The 15,180-nt window shown below is 45.1% G+C and overlaps 17 non-coding genes and 2 pseudogenes across 17 annotated transcripts; all 19 read right to left on the minus strand.

The window, feature by feature from the left end:
• Positions 1 to 436: 436 nt before the first annotated feature.
• Positions 437 to 552, minus strand: LOC142536595 (5S ribosomal RNA; annotated as a pseudogene).
• A 684-nt stretch (positions 553 to 1,236) lies between these two features.
• On the minus strand, positions 1,237 to 1,357 carry LOC142536583 (5S ribosomal RNA). The gene has a single exon (XR_012818358.1). It is a non-coding gene; the product is annotated as a 5S ribosomal RNA (ribosomal RNA).
• Positions 1,358 to 2,040: 683 nt separating this feature from the next.
• LOC142536584 (5S ribosomal RNA) lies at positions 2,041 to 2,161 on the minus strand. The gene has a single exon (XR_012818359.1). It is a non-coding gene; the product is annotated as a 5S ribosomal RNA (ribosomal RNA).
• A 683-nt stretch (positions 2,162 to 2,844) lies between these two features.
• On the minus strand, positions 2,845 to 2,965 carry LOC142536585 (5S ribosomal RNA). Its single transcript, XR_012818360.1, has one exon. It is a non-coding gene; the product is annotated as a 5S ribosomal RNA (ribosomal RNA).
• A 683-nt stretch (positions 2,966 to 3,648) lies between these two features.
• Positions 3,649 to 3,769, minus strand: LOC142536586 (5S ribosomal RNA). The gene has a single exon (XR_012818361.1). It is a non-coding gene; the product is annotated as a 5S ribosomal RNA (ribosomal RNA).
• A 683-nt stretch (positions 3,770 to 4,452) lies between these two features.
• On the minus strand, positions 4,453 to 4,573 carry LOC142536587 (5S ribosomal RNA). The gene has a single exon (XR_012818362.1). It is a non-coding gene; the product is annotated as a 5S ribosomal RNA (ribosomal RNA).
• Positions 4,574 to 5,256: 683 nt separating this feature from the next.
• On the minus strand, positions 5,257 to 5,377 carry LOC142536588 (5S ribosomal RNA). The gene has a single exon (XR_012818363.1). It is a non-coding gene; the product is annotated as a 5S ribosomal RNA (ribosomal RNA).
• A 682-nt stretch (positions 5,378 to 6,059) lies between these two features.
• LOC142536580 (5S ribosomal RNA) lies at positions 6,060 to 6,178 on the minus strand. Its single transcript, XR_012818355.1, has one exon. It is a non-coding gene; the product is annotated as a 5S ribosomal RNA (ribosomal RNA).
• Positions 6,179 to 6,861: 683 nt separating this feature from the next.
• Positions 6,862 to 6,982, minus strand: LOC142536589 (5S ribosomal RNA). Its single transcript, XR_012818364.1, has one exon. It is a non-coding gene; the product is annotated as a 5S ribosomal RNA (ribosomal RNA).
• Positions 6,983 to 7,665: 683 nt separating this feature from the next.
• Positions 7,666 to 7,784, minus strand: LOC142536599 (5S ribosomal RNA). The gene has a single exon (XR_012818371.1). It is a non-coding gene; the product is annotated as a 5S ribosomal RNA (ribosomal RNA).
• A 683-nt stretch (positions 7,785 to 8,467) lies between these two features.
• Positions 8,468 to 8,588, minus strand: LOC142536594 (5S ribosomal RNA). Its single transcript, XR_012818368.1, has one exon. It is a non-coding gene; the product is annotated as a 5S ribosomal RNA (ribosomal RNA).
• A 684-nt stretch (positions 8,589 to 9,272) lies between these two features.
• On the minus strand, positions 9,273 to 9,391 carry LOC142536591 (5S ribosomal RNA). The gene has a single exon (XR_012818366.1). It is a non-coding gene; the product is annotated as a 5S ribosomal RNA (ribosomal RNA).
• Positions 9,392 to 10,072: 681 nt separating this feature from the next.
• On the minus strand, positions 10,073 to 10,192 carry LOC142536598 (5S ribosomal RNA). The gene has a single exon (XR_012818370.1). It is a non-coding gene; the product is annotated as a 5S ribosomal RNA (ribosomal RNA).
• Positions 10,193 to 10,875: 683 nt separating this feature from the next.
• LOC142536590 (5S ribosomal RNA) lies at positions 10,876 to 10,996 on the minus strand. Its single transcript, XR_012818365.1, has one exon. It is a non-coding gene; the product is annotated as a 5S ribosomal RNA (ribosomal RNA).
• Positions 10,997 to 11,679: 683 nt separating this feature from the next.
• Positions 11,680 to 11,800, minus strand: LOC142536593 (5S ribosomal RNA). The gene has a single exon (XR_012818367.1). It is a non-coding gene; the product is annotated as a 5S ribosomal RNA (ribosomal RNA).
• A 682-nt stretch (positions 11,801 to 12,482) lies between these two features.
• On the minus strand, positions 12,483 to 12,602 carry LOC142536597 (5S ribosomal RNA). Its single transcript, XR_012818369.1, has one exon. It is a non-coding gene; the product is annotated as a 5S ribosomal RNA (ribosomal RNA).
• A 683-nt stretch (positions 12,603 to 13,285) lies between these two features.
• On the minus strand, positions 13,286 to 13,405 carry LOC142536581 (5S ribosomal RNA). The gene has a single exon (XR_012818356.1). It is a non-coding gene; the product is annotated as a 5S ribosomal RNA (ribosomal RNA).
• Positions 13,406 to 14,088: 683 nt separating this feature from the next.
• LOC142536582 (5S ribosomal RNA) lies at positions 14,089 to 14,206 on the minus strand. The gene has a single exon (XR_012818357.1). It is a non-coding gene; the product is annotated as a 5S ribosomal RNA (ribosomal RNA).
• A 696-nt stretch (positions 14,207 to 14,902) lies between these two features.
• On the minus strand, positions 14,903 to 15,026 carry LOC142536596 (5S ribosomal RNA; annotated as a pseudogene).
• Positions 15,027 to 15,180: the final 154 nt, after the last annotated feature.

Raw genomic sequence — 15,180 nt, forward strand, 5'->3', positions numbered from 1 at the left:
GTAATCTGCGTATACCCTTCCGCACAGAACCGGCTCACGCAACAAAAATCGATAAATGTTCCCAAAAATAAAAAAAAATAAGAAGAAGGAAATAAAATGTAAAGCTTATTTTATGCCTCGGATACGATAAAATGGAACGGAATCGAATTTCGAACTTCCTAAGCGGATTTCTCGAGGAAACGAAAGCTTAACAGAAGCGGTAAATCGCAAATTAGAGGTCTTAGAGAAGGAATTCGGCTAAAATCTCGTCAGCTCATTGCGTAGTATGAGTCTCGTCCGTTTGCCCGTTTACAATCAAATTAGCCTACAATTTGTCCAAATCCGGCAATGCCCAGCTAATTTCATTTCACATGTCTTATCTGGTCCCGATCGAGATTCAGATGATTTGAGCCGAAAATCGTCTGTCAACAAGTAATCAAAAATAGAAAAACACGAAAAGGGGCAACGAGACTTCCCAGGGGTCACCCATCCTAGTACTGCGCTTTCGCCAAGCACGCTTAACTTCGGAGTTCTGATGGGATCCGGTGCATTAGTGCTGGTATGATCGCACCCGGACATTGAGTGGGATGTTTATTCTTATATCCCTCGAGTACGTGTGGAGCGGGCGGCGATGGACAACACGCGGCACTGCTCTCGCCCAATCATAACCATGAAGTTAAGCGTTCTGGCGCGATGGCAGAGCTAGGATGGGTGACCTCCCTGGGAAGACCTCGTATCGCGACCGTTTACGTAAATTATGGATAAAACAGTCGAAATAATTGTTTTAATGAGTTAACCGTCTCCGGAGTAATCTGCGTCATACCCTTCCGCACAGAACCGGCTCACGACAACAAAAATCGATAAATGTTCCCAGAAAATAGAAAAAAAATAAGAAGAAGGAAATAACGAATGTAAAGCTATTATTATGCCTTGGGATACGATAAAATGGAACCGGAATCGAATTTCGAACTTCCTAAGCGGATTTCTCGAGGAAACGAAAGCTTAACAGAAGCGGTAAATCGCAAATTAGAGGGTCTTAGAGAAGGAATTCGGCTAAAATCTCGTCAGCTCATTGCGTAGTAATGAGTCTCGTCCGTTTGCCCGTTTACAATCAAATTAGCCTACAATTTTGTCCAAATCCGGCAGTGCCCGAGCTACTTTCATTTCACATGTCTTATCTGGTCCCGATCGAGATTCAGATGATTTGAGCCGAAAATCGTCTGTCAACAAGTAATCAAAAATAGAAAAACACGAAAAGGGGTGCAACACGAGGACTTCCCAGGGGGTCACCCATCCTAGTACTGCGCTTTCGCCCAAGCACGCTTAACTTCGGAGTTCTGATGGGATCCGGTGCATTAGTGCTGGTATGATCGCACCCGACATTGAGTGGGATGTTTATTCTTATATCCCTCGAGTACGTGTGGAGCGGGCGGCGATGGACAACACGCGGCACTGCTCTCGCCCAATCATAACCATGAAGTTAAGCGTTCTGGCGCGATGGCAGAGCTAGGATGGGTGACCTCCCTGGGAAGACCTCGTGTCGCGACCGTTTACGTAAATTATGGATAAAACAGTCGAAATAATTGTTTTTAATGAGTTAACCGTCTCCGGAGTAATCTGCGTCATACCCTTCCGCACAGAACCGGCTCACGACAACAAAAATCGATAAATGTTCCCAGAAAATAGAAAAAAAAATAAGAAGAAGGAAATAACGAATGTAAAGCTATTATTATGCCTCGGATACGATAAAATGGAACCGAATCGAATTTCGAACTTCCTAAGCGGATTTCTCGAGGAAACGAAAGCTTAACAGAAGCGGTAAATCGCAAATTAGAGGGTCTTAGAGAAGGAATTCGGCTAAAATCTCGTCAGCTCATTGCGTAGTAATGAGTCTCGTCCGTTTGCCCGTTTACAATCAAATTAGCCTACAATTTTGTCCAAATCCGGCAGTGCCCGAGCTACTTTCATTTCACATGTCTTATCTGGTCCCGATCGAGATTCAGATGATTTGAGCCGAAAATCGTCTGTCAACAAGTAATCAAAAATAGAAAAACACGAAAAGGGGTGCAACACGAGGACTTCCCAGGGGGTCACCCATCCTAGTACTGCGCTTTCGCCCAAGCACGCTTAACTTCGGAGTTCTGATGGGATCCGGTGCATTAGTGCTGGTATGATCGCACCCGACATTGAGTGGGATGTTTATTCTTATATCCCTCGAGTACGTGTGGAGCGGGCGGCGATGGACAACACGCGGCACTGCTCTCGCCCAATCATAACCATGAAGTTAAGCGTTCTGGCGCGATGGCAGAGCTAGGATGGGTGACCTCCCTGGGAAGACCTCGTATCGCGACCGTTTACGTAAATTATGGATAAAACAGTCGAAATAATTGTTTTTAATGAGTTAACCGTCTCCGGAGTAATCTGCGTCATACCCTTCCGCACAGAACCGGCTCACGACAACAAAAATCGATAAATGTTCCCAGAAAATAGAAAAAAAATAAGAAGAAGGAAATAACGAATGTAAAGCTATTATTATGCCTGGGATACGATAAAATGGAACCGGAATCGAATTTCGAACTTCCTAAGCGGATTTCTCGAGGAAACGAAAGCTTAACAGAAGCGGTAAATCGCAAATTAGAGGGTCTTAGAGAAGGAATTCGGCTAAAATCTCGTCAGCTCATTGCGTAGTAATGAGTCTCGTCCGTTTGCCCGTTTACAATCAAATTAGCCTACAATTTTGTCCAAATCCGGCAGTGCCCGAGCTACTTTCATTTAACATGTCTTATCTGGTCCCGATCGAGATTCAGATGATTTGAGCCGAAAATCGTCTGTCAACAAGTAATCAAAAATAGAAAAACACGAAAAGGGGTGCAACACGAGGACTTCCCAGGGGGTCACCCATCCTAGTACTGCGCTTTCGCCCAAGCACGCTTAACTTCGGAGTTCTGATGGGATCCGGTGCATTAGTGCTGGTATGATCGCACCCGACATTGAGTGGGATGTTTATTCTTATATCCCTCGAGTACGTGTGGAGCGGGCGGCGATGGACAACACGCGGCACTGCTCTCGCCCAATCATAACCATGAAGTTAAGCGTTCTGGCGCGATGGCAGAGCTAGGATGGGTGACCTCCCTGGGAAGACCTCGTATCGCGACCGTTTACGTAAATTATGGATAAAACAGTCGAAATAATTGTTTTTAATGAGTTAACCGTCTCCGGAGTAATCTGCGTCATACCCTTCCGCACAGAACCGGCTCACGACAACAAAAATCGATAAATGTTCCCAGAAAATAGAAAAAAAATAAGAAGAAGGAAATAACGAATGTAAAGCTATTATTATGCCTAGGATACGATAAAATGGAACCGGAATCGAATTTCGAACTTCCTAAGCGGATTTCTCGAGGAAACGAAAGCTTAACAGAAGCGGTAAATCGCAAATTAGAGGGTCTTAGAGAAGGAATTCGGCTAAAATCTCGTCAGCTCATTGCGTAGTAATGAGTCTCGTCCGTTTGCCCGTTTACAATCAAATTAGCCTACAATTTTGTCCAAATCCGGCAGTGCCCGAGCTACTTTCATTTAACATGTCTTATCTGGTCCCGATCGAGATTCAGATGATTTGAGCCGAAAATCGTCTGTCAACAAGTAATCAAAAATAGAAAAACACGAAAAGGGGTGCAACACGAGGACTTCCCAGGGGGTCACCCATCCTAGTACTGCGCTTTCGCCCAAGCACGCTTAACTTCGGAGTTCTGATGGGATCCGGTGCATTAGTGCTGGTATGATCGCACCCGACATTGAGTGGGATGTTTATTCTTATATCCCTCGAGTACGTGTGGAGCGGGCGGCGATGGACAACACGCGGCACTGCTCTCGCCCAATCATAACCATGAAGTTAAGCGTTCTGGCGCGATGGCAGAGCTAGGATGGGTGACCTCCCTGGGAAGACCTCGTATCGCGACCGTTTACGTAAATTATGGATAAAACAGTCGAAATAATTGTTTTTAATGAGTTAACCGTCTCCGGAGTAATCTGCGTCATACCCTTCCGCACAGAACCGGCTCACGACAACAAAAATCGATAAATGTTCCCAGAAAATAGAAAAAAAATAAGAAGAAGGAAATAACGAATGTAAAGCTATTATTATGCCTCGGATACGATAAAATGGAACCGGAATCGAATTTCGAACTTCCTAAGCGGATTTCTCGAGGAAACGAAAGCTTAACAGAAGCGGTAAATCGCAAATTAGAGGGTCTTAGAGAAGGAATTCGGCTAAAATCTCGTCAGCTCATTGCGTAGTAATGAGTCTCGTCCGTTTGCCCGTTTACAATCAAATTAGCCTACAATTTTGTCCAAATCTGGCAGTGCCCGAGCTACTTTCATTTAACATGTCTTATCTGGTCCCGATCGAGATTCAGATGATTTGAGCCGAAAATCGTCTGTCAACAAGTAATCAAAAATAGAAAAACACGAAAAGGGGTGCAACACGAGGACTTCCCAGGGGGTCACCCATCCTAGTACTGCGCTTTCGCCCAAGCACGCTTAACTTCGGAGTTCTGATGGGATCCGGTGCATTAGTGCTGGTATGATCGCACCCGACATTGAGTGGGATGTTTATTCTTATATCCCTCGAGTACGTGTGGAGCGGGCGGCGATGGACAACACGCGGCACTGCTCTCGCCCAATCATAACCATGAAGTTAAGCGTTCTGGCGCGATGGCAGAGCTAGGATGGGTGACCTCCCTGGGAAGACCTCGTATCGCGACCGTTTACGTAAATTATGGATAAAACAGTCGAAATAATTGTTTTTAATGAGTTAACCGTCTCCGGAGTAATCTGCGTCATACCCTTCCGCACAGAACCGGCTCACGACAACAAAAATCGATAAATGTTCCCAGAAAATAGAAAAAAAATAAGAAGAAGGAAATAACGAATGTAAAGCTATTATTATGCCTCGGATACGATAAAATGGAACCGGAATCGAATTTCGAACTTCCTAAGCGGATTTCTCGAGGAAACGAAAGCTTAACAGAAGCGGTAAATCGCAAATTAGAGGGTCTTAGAGAAGGAATTCGGCTAAAATCTCGTCAGCTCATTGCGTAGTAATGAGTCTCGTCCGTTTGCCCGTTTACAATCAAATTAGCCTACAATTTTGTCCAAATCTGGCAGTGCCCGAGCTACTTTCATTTAACATGTCTTATCTGGTCCCGATCGAGATTCAGATGATTTGAGCCGAAAATCGTCTGTCAACAAGTAATCAAAAATAGAAAAACACGAAAAGGGGTGCAACACGAGGACTTCCCAGGGGGTCACCCATCCTAGTACTGCGCTTTCGCCCAAGCACGCTTAACTTCGGAGTTCTGATGGGATCCGGTGCATTAGTGCTGGTATGATCGCACCCGACATTGAGTGGGATGTTTATTCTTATATCCCTCGAGTACGTGTGGAGCGGGCGGCGATGGACAACACGCGGCACAGCTCTCGCCCAATCATAACCATGAAGTTAAGCGTTCTGGCGCGATGGCAGAGCTAGGATGGGTGACCTCCCTGGGAAGACCTCGTATCGCGACCGTTTACGTAAATTATGGATAAAACAGTAGAAATAATTGTTTTTAATGAGTTAACCGTCTCCGGAGTAATCTGCGTCATACCCTTCCGCACAGAACCGGCTCACGACAACAAAAATCGATAAATGTTCCCAGAAAATAGAAAAAAATAAGAAGAAGGAAATAACGAATGTAAAGCTATTATTATGCCTTGGATACGATAAAATGGAACCGGAATCGAATTTTGAACTTCCTAAGCGGATTTCTCGAGAAAACGAAAGCTTAACAGAAGCGGTAAATCGCAAATTAGAGGGTCTTAGAGAAGGAATTCGGCTAAAATCTCGTCAGCTCATTGCGTAGTAATGAGTCTCGTCCGTTTGCCCGTTTACAATCAAATTAGCCTACAATTTTGTCCAAATCCGGCAGTGCCCGAGCTACTTTCATTTCACATGTCTTATCTGGTCCCGATCGAGATTCAGATGATTTGAGCCGAAACTCGTCTGTCAACAAGTAATCAAAAATAGAAAAACACGAAAAGGGGTGCAACACGAGGACTTCCCAGGGGGTCACCCATCCTAGTACTGCTCTCGCCCAAGCACGCTTAACTTCGGAGTTCTGATGGGATCCGGTGCATTAGTGCTGGTATGATCGCACCCGACATTGAGTGGGATGTTTATTCTTATATCCCTCGAGTACGTGTGGAGCGGGCGGCGATGGACAACACGCGGCACTGCTCTCGCCCAATCATAACCATGAAGTTAAGCGTTCTGGCGCGATGGCAGAGCTAGGATGGGTGACCTCCCTGGAAAGACCTCGTGTCGCGACCGTTTACGTAAATTATAGATAAAACAGTCGAAATAATTGTTTTTAATGAGTTAACCGTCTCCGGAGTAATCTGCGTCATACCCTTCCGCACAGAACCGGCTCACGACAACAAAAATCGATAAATGTTCCCAGAAAATAGAAAAAAAATAAGAAGAAGGAAATAACGAATGTAAAGCTATTATTATGCTTAGGATACGATAAAATGGAACCGGAATCGAATTTCGAACTTCCTAAGCGGATTTCTCGAGGAAACGAAAGCTTAACAGAAGCGGTAAATCGCAAATTAGAGGGTCTTAGAGAAGGAATTCGGCTAAAATCTCGTCAGCTCATTGCGTAGTAATGAGTCTCGTCCGTTTGCCCGTTTACAATCAAATTAGCCTACAATTTTGTCCAAATCCGGCAGTGCCCGAGCTACTTTCATTTAACATGTCTTATCTGGTCCCGATCGAGATTCAGATGATTTGAGCCGAAAATCGTCTGTCAACAAGTAATCAAAAATAGAAAAACACGAAAAGGGGTGCAACACGAGGACTTCCCAGGGGGTCACCCATCCTAGTACTGCGCTTTCGCCCAAGCACGCTTAACTTCGGAGTTCTGATGGGATCCGGTGCATTAGTGCTGGTATGATCGCACCCGACATTGAGTGGGATGTTTATTCTTATATCCCTCGAGTACGTGTGGAGCGGGCGGCGATGGACAACACGCGGCACTGCTCTCGCCCAATCATAACCATGAAGTTAAGCGTTCTGGCGCGATGGCAGAGCTAGGATGGGTGACCTCCCTGGGAAGACCTCGTATCGCGACCGTTTACGTAAATTATGGATAAAACAGTCGAAATAATTGTTTTTAATGAGTTAACCGTCTCCGGAGTAATCTGCGTCATACCCTTCCGCACAGAACCGGCTCACGACAACAAAAATCGATAAATGTTCCCAGAAAATAGAAAAAAAATAAGAAGAAGGAAATAACGAATGTAAAGCTATTATTATGCCTCGGATACGATAAAATGGAACCGGAATCGAATTTCGAACTTCCTAAGCGGATTTCTCGAGAAAACGAAAGCTTAACAGAAGCGGTAAATCGCAAATTAGAGGGTCTTAGAGAAGGAATTCGGCTAAAATCTCGTCAGCTCATTGCGTAGTAATGAGTCTCGTCCGTTTGCCCGTTTACAATCAAATTAGCCTACAATTTTGTCCCAATCCGGCAGTGCCCGAGCTACTTTCATTTCACATGTCTTATCTAGTCCCGATCGAGATTCAGATGATTTGAGCCGAAAATCGTCTGTCAACAAGTAATCAAAAAAAGAAAAACACGAAAAAGGGTGCAACACGAGGACTTCCCAGGGGGTCACCCATCCTAGTACTGTTCTCGCCCAAGCACACTTAACTTCGGAGTTCTGATGGGATCCGGTGCATTAGTGCTTGTATGATCGCACCCGTCATTGAGTGGGATGTTTATTCTTATATCCCTCGAGTACGGGTGGAGCAAGCGGCGATGGACAACACCCGGCACTGTTCTCGCCCAATCAGAACCATGAAGTTAAGCGTTCTGGCGCGATGGCAGAGCTATGATGGGTGACCTCCCTGGGAAGACCTCGTGTCGCAACCGTTTACGTAAATTATGGATAAAACAGTCGAAATAATTGTTTTTAATGAGTTAACCGTCTCCAGAGTAATCTGCGTCATACCCTTCCGTACAGAACCGGCTCACGACAACAAAAATCGATAAATGTTCCCAGAAAATAGAAAAAAAATAAGAAGAAGGAAATAACGAATGTAAAGCAATTATTATGTTTGGGATACGATAAAATGGAACCGGAATCGAATTTCGAACTTCCTAAGCGGATTTCTCGAGGAAACGAAAGCTTAACAGAAGCGGTAAATCGCAAATTACAGGGTCTTAGATAAGGAATTCGGCTAAAATCTCATCAGCTCATTGCGTAGTAATAAGTCTCGTCCGTTTGCCCGTTTACAATCAAATTAGCCTACAATTTTGTCCAAATCCGGCAGTGCCCGAGCTACTTTCATTTCACATATCTTATGTGGTCTCGATCGAGATTCAGATGATTTGAGCCGAAAATCGTCTGTCAACAAGTAATCAAAAATAGAAAAACACGAAAAGGGGTGCAACACGAGGACTTCCCAGGGGGTCACCCATCCTAGTACTGCGCTTTCGCCCAAGCACGCTTAACTTCGTAGTTCTGATGGGATCCGGTGCATTAGTGCTGGTATGATCGCACCCGACATTGAGTTGGATGTTTATTCTTATATCCCTCGAAGACGTGTGGAGCGGGCGGCGATGGACAACACGCGGCACTGCTCTCGCCCAATCATAACCATGAAGTTAAGCTTTCTGGCGCGATGGCAGAGTTAGGATGGGTGACCTCCCTGGGAAGACCTCGTGTCGCGACCGTTTACGTAAATTATGGATAAAATAGTCGAAATAATAGTTTTTAATGAGTTCACCGTCTCCGGAGTAATCTGCGTCATACCCTTCCGCACAGAACCGGCTCACGACAACAAAAATCGATAAATGTTCCCAGAAAATAGAAAAAAAATAAGAAGAAGGAAATAACGAATGTAAAGCTATTATTATGCCTGGGATACGATAAAATGGAACCGGAATCGAATTTCGAACTCCCTAGGCGGATTTCTCGAGGAAACGAAAGTTTGAACAAAAGCGGTAAATCGCAAATTAGAGGGTCTTAGAGAAGGAATTCGGCTAAAATCTCGCCAGCTCATTGCGTAGTAATGAGTCTCGTCCGTTTGCCCGTTTACAATCAAATTAGCCTACAATTTTGTCCAAATCCGGCAGTGCCCGAGCTACTTTCATTTCACATGTCTTATCTGGTCCCGATCGAGATTCAGATGATTTGAGCCGAAAATCGTCTGTCAACAAGTAATCAAAAAAAGAAAAACACGAAAAGGGGTGCAACACGAGGACTTCCCAGGGGGTCACCCATCCTAGTACTGTTCTCGCCCAAGCACACTTAACTTCGGAGTTCTGATGGGATCCGGTGCATTAGTGCTGGTATGATCGCACCCGACATTGAGTGGGATGTTTATTCTTATATCCCTCGAGTACGTGTGGAGCAGGCGGCGATGGACAACACGCGGCACTGTCTCGCCCAATCATAACCATGAAGTTAAGCGTTCTGGCGCGATGGCAGAGCTATGATGGGTGACCTCCCTGGGAAGACCTCGTGTCGCGACCGTTTACGTAAATTATGGATAAAACAGTCGAAATAATTGTTTTTAATGAGTTAACCGTCTCCGGAGTAATCTGCGTCATACCCTTCCGCACAGAACCGGCTCACGACAACAAAAATCGATAAATGTTCCCAGAAAATAGAAAAAAAATAAGAAGAAGGAAATAACGAATGTAAAGCTATTATTATGCTTGGGATACGATAAAATGGAACCGGAATCGAATTTCGAACTTCCTAAGCGGATTTCTCGAGGAAACGAAAGCTTAACAGAAGCGGTAAATCGCAAATTAGAGGGTCTTAGAGAAGGAATTCGGCTAAAATCTCGTCAGCTCATTGCGTAGTAATGAGTCTCGTCCGTTTGCCCGTTTACAATCAAATTAGCCTACAATTTTGTCCAAATCCGGCAGTGCCCGAGCTACTTTCATTTCACATGTCTTATCTGGTCCCGATCGAGATTCAGATGATTTGAGCCGAAAATCGTCTGTCAACAAGTAATCAAAAATAGAAAAACACGAAAAGGGTGCAACACGAGGACTTCCCAGGGGGTCACCCATCCTAGTACTGCTTCTCGCCCAAGCACGCTTAACTTCGGAGTTCTGATGGGATCCGGTGCATTAGTGCTGGTATGATCGCACCCGACATTGAGTGGGATGTTTATTCTTATATCCCTCGAGTACGTGTGGAGCGGGCGGCGATGGACAACACGCGGCACTGCTCTCGCCCAATCATAACCATGAAGTTAAGCGTTCTGGCGCGATGGCAGAGCTAGGATGGGTGACCTCCCTGGGAAGACCTCGTGTCGCGACCGTTTACGTAAATTATGGATAAAACAGTCGAAATAATTGTTTTTAATGAGTTAACCGTCTCCGGAGTAATCTGCGTCATACCCTTCCGCACAGAACCGGCTCACGACAACAAAAATCGATAAATGTTCCCAGAAAATAGAAAAAAAATAAGAAGAAGGAAATAACGAATGTAAAGCTATTATTATGCCTGGGATACGATAAAATGGAACCGGAATCGAATTTCGAACTTCCTAAGCGGATTTCTCGAGGAAACGAAAGCTTAACAGAAGCGGTAAATCGCAAATTAGAGGGTCTTAGAGAAGGAATTCGGCTAAAATCTCGTCAGCTCATTGCGTAGTAATGAGTCTCGTCCGTTTGCCCGTTTACAATCAAATTAGCCTACAATTTTGTCCAAATCCGGCAGTGCCCGAGCTACTTTCATTTCACATGTCTTATCTGGTCTCGATCGAGATTCAGATGATTTGAGCCGAAAATCGTCTGTCAACAAGTAATCAAAAATAGAAAAACACGAAAAGGGGTGCAACACGAGGACTTCCCAGGGGGTCACCCATCCTAGTACTGCGCTTTCGCCCAAGCACGCTTAACTTCGGAGTTCTGATGGGATCCGGTGCATTAGTGCTGGTATGATCGCACCCGACATTGAGTGGGATGTTTATTCTTATATCCCTCGAGTACGTGTGGAGCGGGCGGCGATGGACAACACGCGGCACTGCTCTCGCCCAATCATAACCATGAAGTTAAGCGTTCTGGCGCGATGGCAGAGCTAGGATGGGTGACCTCCCTGGGAAGACCTCGTGTCGCGACCGTTTACGTAAATTATGGATAAAACAGTCGAAATAATTGTTTTTAATGAGTTCACCGTCTCCGGAGTAATCTGCGTCATACCCTTCCGCACAGAACCGGCTCACGACAACAAAAATCGATAAATGTTCCCAGAAAATAGAAAAAAAATAAGAAGAAGGAAATAACGAATGTAAAGCTATTATTATGCCTGGGATACGATAAAATGGAACCGGAATCGAATTTCGAACTTCCTAAGCGGATTTCTCGAGGAAACGAAAGCTTAACAGAAGCGGTAAATCGCAAATTAGAGGGTCTTAGAGAAGGAATTCGGCTAAAATCTCGTCAGCTCATTGCGTAGTAATGAGTCTCGTCCGTTTGCCCGTTTACAATCAAATTAGCCTACAATTTTGTCCAAATCCGGCAGTGCCCGAGCTACTTTCATTTCACATGTCTTATCTGGTCCCGATCGAGATTCAGATGATTTGAGCCGAAAATCGTCTGTCAACAAGTAATCAAAAATAGAAAAACACGAAAAGGGGTGCAACACGAGGACTTCCCAGGGGGTCACCCATCCTAGTACTGCGCTTTCGCCCAAGCACGCTTAACTTCGGAGTTCTGATGGGATCCGGTGCATTAGTGCTGGTATGATCGCACCCGACATTGAGTGGGATGTTTATTCTTATATCCCTCGAGTACGTGTGGAGCGGGCGGCGATGGACAACACGCGGCACTGCTCTCGCCCAATCATAACCATGAAGTTAAGCGTTCTGGCGCGATGGCAGAGCTAGGATGGGTGACCTCCCTGGGAAGACCTCGTGTCGCGACCGTTTACGTAAATTATGGATAAAACAGTCGAAATAATTGTTTTTAATGAGTTAACCGTCTCCGGAGTAATCTGCGTCATACCCTTCCGCACAGAACCGGCTCACGACAACAAAAATCGATAAATGTTCCCAGAAAATAGAAAAAAAATAAGAAGAAGGAAATAACGAATGTAAAGCTATTATTATGCCTGGGATACGATAAAATGGAACCGGAATCGAATTTCGAACTTCCTAAGCGGATTTCTCGAGGAAACGAAAGCTTAACAGAAGCGGTAAATCGCAAATTAGAGGGTCTTAGAGAAGGAATTCGGCTAAAATCTCGTCAGCTCATTGCGTAGTAATGAGTCTCGTCCGTTTGCCCGTTTACAATCAAATTAGCCTACAATTTTGTCCAATCCGGCAGTGCCCGAGCTACTTTCATTTCACATGTCTTATCTGGTCCCGATCGAGATTCAGATGATTTGAGCCGAAAATCGTCTGTCAACAAGTAATCAAAAATAGAAAAACACGAAAAGGGGTGCAACACGAGGACTTCCCAGGGGGTCACCCATCCTAGTACTGCTTCTCGCCCAAGCACGCTTAACTTCGGAGTTCTGATGGGATCCGGTGCATTAGTGCTGGTATGATCGCACCCGACATTGAGTGGGATGTTTATTCTTATATCCCTCGAGTACGGGTGGAGCAAGCGGCGATGGACAACACGCGGCACTGTTCTCGCCCAATCAGAACCATGAAGTTAAGCGTTCTGGCGCGATGGCAGAGCTATGATGGGTGACCTCCCTGGGAAGACCTCGTGTCGCAGACCGTTTACGTAAATTATGGATAAACAGTCGAAATAATTGTTTTAATGAGTTAACCGTCTCCAGGAGTAATCTGCGTCATACCCTTCCGTACAGAACCGGCTCACGACAACAAAAATCGATAAATGTTCCCAGAAAATAGAAAAAAAATAAGAAGAAGGAAAATAACGAATGTAAAGCAATTATTATGTTGGGATACGATAAAATGGAACCGGAATCGAATTTCGAACTTCCTAAGCGGATTTCTCGAGGAAACGAAAGCTTAACAGAAGCGGTAAATCGCAAATTAAGAGGGTCTTAGAGAAGGAATTCGGCTAAAATCTCGTCAGCTCATTGCGTAGTAATGAGTCTCGTCCGTTTGCCCGTTTACAATCAAATTAGCCTACAATTTTGTCCAAATCCGGCAGTGCCCGAGCTACTTTCATTTACATGTCTTATCTGGTCCCGATCGAGATTCAGATGATTTGAGCCGAAAATCGTCTGTCAACAAGTAATCAAAAATAGAAAAACACGAAAAGGGGTGCAACACGAGGACTTCCCAGGGGGTCACCCATCCTAGTACTGCGCTTCGCCCAAGCACGCTTAACTTCGGAGTTCTGATGGGATCCGGTGCATTAGTGCTGGTATGATCGCACCCGACATTGAGTGGGATGTTTATTCTTATATCCCTCGAGTACGTGTGGAGCGGGCGGCGATGGACAACACGCGGCACTGCTCTCGCCCAATCATAACCATGAAGTTAAGCGTTCTGGCGCGATGGCAGAGCTAGGATGGGTGACCTCCCTGGGAAGACCTCGTAGTCGCGACCGTTTACGTAAATTATGGATAAAACAGTCGAAATAATTGTTTTTAATGAGTTAACCGTCTCCGGAGTAATCTGCGTCATACCCTTCCGCACAGAACCGGCTCACGACAACAAAAATCGATAAATGTTCCCAGAAAATAGAAAAAAAATAAGAGAAGGAAATAACGAAATGTAAAGCTATTATTATGCTAGGATACGATAAAATGGAACCGGAATCGAATTTCGAACTTCCTAAGCGGATTTCTCGAGGAAACGAAAGCTTAACAGAAGCGGTAAATCGCAAATTAGAGGGTCTTAGAGAAGGAATTCGGCTAAAATCTCGCCAGCTCATTGCGTAGTAATGAGTCTCGTCCGTTTGCCCGTTTACAATCAAATTAGCCTACAATTTTGTCCAAATCCGGCAGTGCCCGAGCTACTTTCATTTCACATGTCTTATCTGGTCCCGATCGAGATTCAGATGATTTGAGCCGAAAATCGTCTGTCAACAAGTAATCAAAAATAGAAAAACACGAAAAAGGGTGCAACACGAGGACTTCCCAGGGGGTCACCCATCCTAGTACTGCTCTCGCCCAAGCACGCTTAACTTCGGAGTTCTGATGGGATCCGGTGCATTAGTGCTGTATGATCGCACCCGACATTGAGTGGGATGTTTATTCTTATATCCCTCGAGTACGTGTGGAGCGGCGGCGATGGACAACACGCGGCACTGCTCTCGCCCAATCATAACCATGAAGTTAAGCGTTCTGGCGCGATGGCAGAGCTAGGATGGGTGACCTCCCTGGGAAGACCTCGTGTCGCGACCGTTTACGTAAATTATGTATAAAACAGTCGAATAATTGTTTTTAATGAGTTAACCGGTCTCCGGAGTAATCTGCGTCATACCCTTCCGCACAGAACCGGCTCACGACAACAAAAATCGATAAATGTTCCCAGAAAATAGAAAAAAAAATAAGAAGAAGGAAATAAACGAATGTAAGCTATTATTATGCCTCGGATACGATTAAAATGGAACCGGACATCGAATTTCGACTTCGCTCATAGCGGATTTTCTCGAGGAAAACGGAAAGCTTAACAGAAGCGGTAAATCGCAAATTAGAGGGTCTTAGAGAAGGAATTCGGCTAAAATCTCGTCAGCTCACTTGCGTAGCATATGAGTCTCCTCCGTTTGACTTCGTTTCCAATCAACATTACCTACAATTTTGTCCAATCTCGGCAGTGGCGCTGATACTTTCATTTCACATGTCTTATCTGGTCCTTGATCGCGATTCAGATGATTTGAGCCGAAACTCGTCTAGTCAACAAGTAATCAAAATAGAAAAACACGGAAAAGGCGTGCAACACGAGGACTTCCCAGGGGGTCACCCCTCCTAGTACTGCTATTTCGCCCAATCACGCTTAACTTCGGTAGTTCTGATGGGATCCGGTGGCATTAGTGCTCGGTATGATCGCACCCGACATTGAGTTGGATGTTTATTATTCTTAATCCCTCGACGTGTGGAGCGGGCGGCGATGGACAACACGCGGCACTGCTCTCGCCCAATCATAACCATGAAGTTAAGCTTCTGGCGCGATGGCAGAGTTAGATGGGTGACCTCCCTGGGAAGACT

This window comes from Primulina tabacum, unplaced genomic scaffold, assembly GCF_025594145.1.
Source record: "Primulina tabacum isolate GXHZ01 unplaced genomic scaffold, ASM2559414v2 Contig1380, whole genome shotgun sequence".
NCBI classification, from domain to species: domain Eukaryota; kingdom Viridiplantae; phylum Streptophyta; class Magnoliopsida; order Lamiales; family Gesneriaceae; genus Primulina; species Primulina tabacum.